The sequence below is a fragment of the Lutra lutra genome, chromosome 10, assembly GCF_902655055.1.
Source record: "Lutra lutra chromosome 10, mLutLut1.2, whole genome shotgun sequence".
Taxonomy (NCBI): Eukaryota; Metazoa; Chordata; class Mammalia; order Carnivora; family Mustelidae; genus Lutra; species Lutra lutra.
In genome coordinates, this window is record NC_062287.1 from 64,117,131 (window position 1) to 64,126,352 (window position 9,222).

Sequence of the window (9,222 nt, forward strand, 5' to 3'; positions counted from 1 at the left end):
TTTTTTAAGACAATACAGATAGTTCCTTGGTCTCCGCATGGAAAGGGCTTTCTAAGCATACAAGCAATGAAACGAAAAGGAAAAGATGAATAGGTAGACAACATAAAATTGTTTTAGTTTCCAGAAATAAAAAACCTCCATCAGTTAAATGAAATGGCAATTACGGAGGGGCATGCCCCCATAGGACAAGCAAGGGTTAATATCCTTACTCTATCAAGAGTCCACACAAATCAGTGTCTGGCCAAGACAGTACCCCCAGCCTTCCCCTCCTCAGCCTCACAAGAAATTGCGTGGTCCCTAGGAAAAGGAGGTCACAGCTTCTCCCTGCAGGCTTTCAGAATCACTCTGCCTCCTTCTTCTGCCTTAGCCATTTGCCTCTTACCTCCTGCCCTTTTTCTTCCAAGTCCTGTTAGAATGAAGAAGAGTCAGATAAACACACAGTCGGCCTGGTTCTCATTTCAGAATTTCCCTGGGGACCTAGCCTCTGAGACACAGCTTTCCACATCGCTCTGTACCTTGTAGGCAAGTAACAACTCGCCCCAGGCTCCAGGGATACTTATCCAACGAATTACAGCCGAAGCCCAGCATACTGATTCCTGCCTGGGCTGGGGGGCAGGTGGGGGTGTTTGTGTTGGAGGAACAGAAGTGAAACAAACAACCGATTTAAAAAACCTGAGACGCCCAGATAAAAGCCATCATAGAGTTTACGCAGGTCATTCACAGAAAAGAAATATCTGAGAGGCAACAACATTTTTTTAATGCTTAAAAACATCAATAATGAAAGATATGAGTTAAAACAAGAAGGAGCTGATTTTTTCTGTGTAATTAGCAAAGATTTTTTAAAAATAATAATGCTAATGCAAGTGTCACAAATCTGATGGCAGAGTGACAAACTTTCTGAAAGTGGACATATGTTTCAAGAGCAGCCACAGTGATCTTGCACTTGGACCCTAATTGTATTTTTAGGAACTGATCTTCAGTCATCAAAAATCTCATCAAAAGGTTTAGATATAAAGACTTTTTCTTTTCATTTTTGTACTTGAAATATAAATATCCAACAATAATTGTCATAAGTAAATAAATAATGGTTCATGCACAATGTGGCTTATGATGAAAACAATAAAAATGATATAATAAGAGTTGACTCTGTGGGGTGCCTGGGTGGCTCAGTCAGTTAAGTGTCTGCTTTCGGCTCAGGTCATGAACCCAGTATCCAGGATCGAGCCCCCCATATCAGGCTCCCTGCTCACCGGAGAGCCTGCTTCTCCCTCTCCCTCTGCCTGCCGCTATGCCTACTTGTGCTCTCTATCTCTCTGTCAAATAAATAAATAAAATCTTTTTTTTTTAATTAAAAAAAAAAAGAGTTGACCCTGCTATATAGCATTGACTAACGACCATTCACTGTTCTAAGCAATTAACAAGTACAGTTGACCTTTGGACAACACAGGTGTGAACTGCACGGGTCCACTTACATGTGGATTTTTTCCAATAAATATGGTAGAGTACTGTAAATGTATTTTCTCTCCTTATGATTCTATTGATAACATTTTCTTTTCCCCAGATTGCTTTCTTGTAAGAATACACTATATCATACATCAATGAATCGATTGCTTATGTTACCGTCAGACTCCTGGTCAACTGTAGGCTATTAGTAGCTAAGTTTAGGGAAGTCAAAAGCTGTACATGGACTTTCTACTGTGTGGGGGATCAGTACCCCTAAACCCCACATTGTTCGAGGGTCAACCTCTATTAACACAGTTACTTCATAACAACACAAATGGAATTTATGAGGTAGTAGGTGCTATGACCCTCTCCATGTCACAGTTGAGGAATCTGAGGCACAGGGAGGGTAAGTGATTGCCCCAAGCTTACGCTGGGACAGACTCACATTCCCGTATCCAAAATCTTAAAATCCAAAAAGTGTTCACATCAATTTGTCGCAAACTCGTTTGTTGGCAAAACTTGACATGAAGCGATGCAAAACTCTGTAGAGCCTTTATCCCACTTAAAGTGACATCATCTCACTAAAGAAAAATCAATGTGCTTGATTTCACGGTGCTGCCCCAGACCCTGCTCAGAAGGGATACAGTATATATGCCATGTTATCTTTCTATAATCAGAAACACTCTGAACTTTAAAAGAAAACTAGTCCCATGGGTTTCAGATAAGGGAATGTAGGGGAGCGGAATTTCAAATCTGAGCATCCATCTGCCTAGTTCTGCAGTCTGAGCCCCTAACCACTAAGTGCTATTTCCAGAAACTAATGACATGGGAAATGTCTAGAATTCAAACATTCAAGTATTTATTAACTACATACCATGTACCAGTACACAGACAAAATTGCAATTGTGACAAGCACAAGGGAAGAGAACTGGTGTCAGTTCTAAGGGGGTCTGGCCAGAGTGGTCAGAGGCAGTTTTCCTGTTTTGATCTAAGATGTGAAGGATGAGCAGGAATTAACTAGACTAGAGAGAAGAGGGAAGAGCATTCCTGGCAGGGAGATGAATACATGCAAATGCCCTTGGTAGGAGGCAAAATGATGACAAAAGACTGAAAAAGAGCCAATGTAATTTGAACCCAGAGAACCAGGGGCTGGAGAAGAGGAAGGTACTACAGGGCCTTATAGGGAGGGTAACTAACAATTTGCCTCAGAACGGTGAGTCACAGTCCCCATGTAAACAGCAACACTGTCCTTCACTCTCAAAAGTATCTTGGTCTGGACATTGAAGTATCCAGTCACACAATTTGTAGGCCACATTAAGGAACTGTATCTTTATCCTAAGAGCAATGAGAAGTCATGATGGATTTTAAGCAGGGGGCAATGGGGGAGAAGAGAGCATAATCAAATTTTAATTTTTAAAAGATGACTCTGGCTGCAGTGCATATTAACAGGATAGGAGGAATATCTTCGGGCCGGTTAGGAGGCTACTACAGGAGACCTGGCAAGAGATAATTGTAGCTGGGTCTAGGGTGACAGTTGTAGGGATAGAAATAAGTAGATGGATTTAAGATAGTTTTGAAGAAAAAATGAATAGGCTTTGATGATGATTTAGAGATGGAAGGAGAGGGAATGGCAGGTGTGAAGGATGAGTCCAAGATTTCTGGCTTGCAAACTAGATGGAGGATAGTGTGATTCACTGAGATAGAAACACTAGAGATCAGGATGCCTGGGTGGTTCAGTCGGTTAAGCATCTGCCTTCGGCTCAGGTCGTGATGCCAGGGTCATGGGATGGAAGCCTGCAACGGGCTCCCAGCTCAGAGAGGAGCCTGCTTCTCCCTCTCCCTTGGCCTGCTGCTCCCTCTACCTGTGCTGTCAAGTAAATAAATAAAATCTTTTTAAAAAGAAACAAACACTAGAAATCTTTCATCCATTTTGAGTCTATTTTTGTGTATGGTGTAAGAAAGTGGTCTAGTTTCGTTCTTCTGCATCTGTCTTTTTTCCACTGGACATTCTTTCCTGCTTTGTCAAAGATTAGTTGACCATTAAGTTAAGGGTCCATTTCTGGGCTCTCTATTCTGTTCCATTGGTCTATGGGTCTGTTTTTGTGCCAGTACCATACTGTCTTGATAATCACAGCCTTGTAATAGAGCTTGAAGTCCAGAATTGTGATGCCACCAGCTTTAGTTTTCTTTTCAACTTTCCTTTGGCTATTCAGTCTTTTCTGGTTCCATACAAGTTTTAGGATTATTTGTTAAAGGGTCAGTATCTAAAATCTATAAAGAACTTATCAAACTCAACACCTAAAGAATAATCCAGTCAGGAAATTGGCAAAAGACGTGAACAGACATTTCTTGAAAGAAGACATACAAATTGCCAACAGACACATGAAAAAAATGCTCAACATCACTCAGCATCAGGGAAAAACAAATCAAAATCACAATGAGATACTCCCTCACATGTGTCAGAATGGCTAAAATTAACAAGTCAGGAAATGACAGGTGTTGAGGATGCAGAGAAAGGGGAACCCTCCTGCAGTGCTGGTGGGAATGCAAGCTGGTGCAGCCACTCTGGAAAACAGTATGGAGGTTCCTCAAAAAAGTTAAAACTAGAACTACCCTATGATCCAGCAATTGCACTACTGGGTATTTACCCAAAAGATACAAATGCAGTTATCTGTAGGGGCACTTGCACCCCAATGTTTATAGAAGCGATGTCCACAGTAGCCAGACTATGGAAAGAGCCCAGATGTCCACCCACAGATGAATGAATAAGAAAGAAGTGGTATATATCACAATGGAATACTATTTAGCTATCAAAAAAATGAAATGTTGCCATTTGCAATGATGTGGATGGAAATATAAGCTATTACGCTACACAAAATAAGTCAATCGGAGAAAGACAATTATCATTTGATTTCACACATAGGTGAAATTTAAGAAACAAAACAGAGGAGCATAGAAGAATGGAGGAAAAAATAAAACAAGATGAAATCAGAGAAGGAAACAAACCACAAGAGACTCTTAACCACAGGAAATAAACTGAGGGTTGCTGGAGGAGAGGGGAGGTGGGGGATGGGGTAACTGGGTGATGGGCATTAAGGAGGGCACCTGATGTCATGAGCACAGGGTATTATATAAGATCTATGAATCAATGAAATCTACCTCTGAAACTAATAATATACTCACTGTATGTTAGGTCGGTTATTAAACGAAACGAGACTGGGATAAGTAAAAGTTATTTAAAGCTTTATTCTATGCTAAGCATTAGAAGCAAACAAGGTTGAAGTTATGCAAAGCTTTAAACTATGCCAAGCATTAGAAATCAGACTGACCGGCCAGGGCCGCTCCGAGGAGAGCGACCCTTCCCAGCCTTACAGACTAATTTTTATAGAGCAAAAACCTGGCCACATATAGGTAGCCAATGAGATTGTAACATTGTATAGTCATGTTAGGCCACGTGCAGGTGGCCAATTGAATTCCAATTTACCCTATAGTAGCTGTTTGACCTAACCTATTACTCTGGTCAGAATTGGTGCTCAAGGTTGGCGCCCAGACGGCAGGGTTTACATTCTTTGGTGGTTAGGGAAAAAGTATGTGTTTTTTACTGATTGGATGTCTCCACCTGGCCCGACTCGTCCTTGTATTCTGGGCTCTGTTATTAGGAACTGGCTGACCATATTTTCCTGGCTTCCCAGACTTGCTTCTAAGTAAGTTTCCGGGTGGGTGGGTGGGGGGGGTCAGTTTAAGTTTTACTGCACAAACAATAAAATGGCTTTTAACCAAGATGGAGTCACTCTGGCTAAATAGGCCCTTACACTGTATGTTAATTAATTGAATGTAAATAAATTTTTTTTAAAAGGACCAACTTTTTTTTGTAACCTCATTGCCAACTGTAACCTCAGTGCCAAGCATGTAATAGACCCTAAATAAATGTTGTTAAATGCAAAAACAAAAACAAACAAAAAAAATCTAGAGATTCTCGGGGGCTAAAAATTTAAAGGTGAAACAGCTGCATACCGGTTGTAACTTGGAGCCACGGGCCTGGGGGAGTGCATAAAACAAGGGAGAAGTTTAGGCTCAAAACCCGTTGGTGTTAATTTCCCTTCACAGAGACCTCACCTGATGTACGACCACCCTGTTTTCCGGTCGGATACTGGAGCTGTTTGGTGGTCAAACAAAAAAAGAAGGTCTGTCTCAGCTAGTGCTGTGGGACGAGGATGAAACCACTCGTAGCATGCAGATATCCCTACGACTCTCTACTCTCAAGTGCTTTACATTCACGGTTCACAAAGCAGTTTGACACACAGGCTCCATCAAGCCCACACCTTCGTCAGAAATGACCATCTGCATTGCCGGATGAGGAAAGAGAGAAGAGCGCTGAAGTTACCTGTCCACCTAGACATTAAGGGGCTGCTCTTAGGCCATACTAGCTCCTCGGATTGCATCCACTCTGTGCAAGGGACTTGACCAAGTGCTGTAAGAAGTACCATGTAGTGAGGCCCTACTAGGAGCCAGGCGCTAGGACGTTAAAATAGAGAGACACTTGTAAGGACGTGTTCCTTTTCCCAAATCACACTTACCCTACAGTCAGTTCGCTTTAAACTTCCAAAAAGGGTCAGGTGCCAGGATGGGTGAGGTGAGAAGGTGGAGCTGAACGGGGCCGACTGGGACCACCCCAAACCTCGGACCCCGGACCCCGGGAGAAATGGGGTCCCAACGGCTGGGCCCGGGGAGACACTGGGAGGGGAGGCGGGCCCGCCCGCAGCGGGAGGCCCTGCGGCCGGTTTGCCGGCGCGTTGCCAAGGCAACGGCCGGGACCTAGCGGCGCGGCGACGCGGGGGGCCACTCACCCGGCCCGCCGGCAGGCCGGCCGCAGAGCGGCGCCCACACTCGGCGCTGGGGCGGGGGGGCGGGGAGCTGGAGGGCCGGGGCGGGGGTTGGTCGCCTAGCGCGGAATTCCGCCCTTGGAGAAACTTTGCTGCCGGCGGGGCGGCGGCGGGGGAGTGGACCGCGGCTGCGCGGGGACAGAGAGCGGCGGCTGCGGCGAAGCCCCTCCGCACGGTGGCGGGGCTGGGCGGTGTAGGGGAGGCGCCTGCGAGCCCTGTGAGCGGTCCTCTGAGGGACCGGCCAGGGAACCCTGGCTCGGGGACAGAGAAGCGGCCGCATGTCACACGAAATGACAGCTTGCTAACGGGGCCATCCCAGTACCGAGGTGAGGCCCAGCGGCTATGCCCAGGCGGAGCTAGCCGAGAAAGATGGGGAGATGACCCCGCTGTCAGGGCTGCGCGGAGGCCAGGGGTAAGGGCGGAAGCGCTCCTCACCGACCCGAGGACAATTCCCAGAAATAAGTTTCAGCCACAAACCTCTGCAGAACCGTCTGAATGCAGGACCCCTGCATTGGTGGCTACAAGTACGGGCTCCCGCTATACGCTAAAGTTCTTTTTTTTTTTTTTTTTTTTTAAAGATTTTATTTATCTGACAGAGATCACAAGTGGGCAGACAGGCAAGCAGAGAGAGAGAGAGGAGGAAGCAGGCTCCCTGCAGAGCAGAGAGCCCGATGTGGGACTCGATCCCAGGCCCCTGAGATCATGACCTGAGCTGAAGGCAGAGGCTTAACCACTGAGCCACCCAGGTGCCCCCGCTAAAGTTCTTCTTGACCTGCATTGGGAATGGCTCCTGAGGGCTTGGGTCCTGCTCTCTAGCCGTGGAGGAGAAGAAATGTAACTCTCTTACTACTGGCCTAATTATTTCAGGCAGATATCCTGTAAAACTCATTTGATTAATAGCCAATAACTTGGTACAGCAGGTCCATTCATTTTATTGCTTAGAGGTGGGGCTTGCCTTTGGCAACGGGTTCAAGCTGTCAGGCTCTTAGAAAACTCAACATGGCCAGGGTGGGTAACTGTAACTTAAGTTCTGCAAATTTAGCAAGCACAAATAATCCCCACCATATCCTGAACTGTAGAACTCTGGGGCCTTGTTTTAGAGAAATACAAAACTATTGTTTAACAAGGGTCTGGAATAGCCTGCAAGAATTTTCTCTTTTCCCCCTCCCCCTCAGCACTGCCCCATCCCTGCTTGAGTAGTGGCACAAAGACCAACAAACGGAGATGAACTTGACCATCTGTTTCATTGAACTGTGACGTGTACAGATTTATTTCTCTTTAATCAGCAGCAGTGAAGCCTTGCATTCCATATCCTTACCAAGAAATAAATTTGTAATGTTTACTTCCTAATGGCTATGAAAATCTGGTTGAGAGAAACTGCAGTTAGGGAGAATTATTTGAAAGGTATGCAGATGACCCCTCCTCTATGTCCTCTCTGGATTTAGTGAGTCCCAAACCTGACTACATATCAGAGACATCTGGGGAGTTCTTTTGCTTTTCTTTATCTTCTATTTAAATTCAGGTTCACAGGTTACACTTACAGGCAATCTGATTCAATAGATCCTATGAAATCATTTTCAAGAGGTCTTCAAATGAGCGTGATATAAAGCCAGATTGGAAACCACTGGACTATATTTTAGCCTGACTTAAGCCAGACAAAGACCACTTTATTATCACCCTTGCAACATTGCCTGTACCGAGTCATGCTTTATCCTTATGCCATCTGCCTATATTAAGAAATGCTGTTAAAAAAATAATCATGACATTATTTTATAGCTCTATAAAAGAATTCTACCAGACTGCACATCCCAGAGTTTCTCAAGCTTTTTAGACCATAATCCACCCTAAGAAATACATTTTATGTTATCACCCAATACATGTTTACCTATACCTTTAATAACTGAAACAAGTTTTATAAAATATCTATACCACATGCTATGCACCCTGAGATTTTTATTTCTTTTTCATGTTGGTTTAAACCCGTTAAACAGTTTCTTGACCCTCCTACATGAGTGTATTTTAAAAACAGCAGAATAGGTATCTTTTTCTGGAAACTAGCCTTGGATCCTCAGACAAGGTAACTAGGCCACCAGGCTACAGTCGATTGCTCCAAGTAGGTACCTGACTCAAGCTGAGCCAATCATCTCTGTCTCCCAGGAATTTGGAATTAAGACTGAGGGATTTCAGTTTTTCTCTTGGTAGCTAACATGGAAACAGAGAAAACCAGTAGTTGTCGCAGACATGCTTCCCATCACACGGCCTGTAAAAATAGAAGACCAGGCTGCAGGAGAAATGTGAAAAGAATAGGAAGGATGAAAAAGATCCACAAAGAGAAAGGAAAAGAGACCAGAAGAGTTCTGACAGCTTTCTATCCCTGATCCTAATATTTCCTGAAATGAGCGGCATTCCTGGAATTCCATGGACTATTTCAAATCTTTATAACAAAGTGCCCTCTTTTGCTTAAGCTAGTTCAAGTGGCTCAGTGTCTGTTATTACATCCAAGATGGATCTATATATTAGTCTTATACGGCTGTTGTAACAAATTATCATACAATCACTAATACAATCACTCTGTGTTTCTCATAGAAAAGCCCACACAAGAACTGTACTTCCATCCTGAGTGCCAGAAAAGAAAAATCTTTTTTCCTCTTGAAACACTGACACCGCCATTTTTCCTTAAGAAGAAAACATACCATGAAATCAGTCATACTTCCCATCTCGCCTTGGCTTCCAGGAAGATGGGAACCAAAGTTACAACTCAACTTTAATAATTTTGCTAAACACAATGGCTTGCATACCAAGATTATGACTTTCCCGTGTTCTCTCTCTTCCATTTTTCCTCATTTCTACCTTTGTCTTTTTGTATTTTTTCATTGTACCGATTGTATTATTTTAA

At 43.9% G+C, this 9,222-nt stretch overlaps 1 protein-coding gene across 1 annotated transcript in view; it reads right to left on the reverse strand.

The window, feature by feature from the left end:
- Positions 1 to 6,263, reverse strand: part of STK33 (serine/threonine kinase 33) — a 185,697-nt gene extending 179,434 nt beyond the window's left edge. The window contains 1 exon segment of the mRNA XM_047693847.1: positions 6,021 to 6,263. The gene's annotated coding sequence lies outside the window, so the exon portion shown is untranslated.
- Positions 6,264 to 9,222: the final 2,959 nt, after the last annotated feature.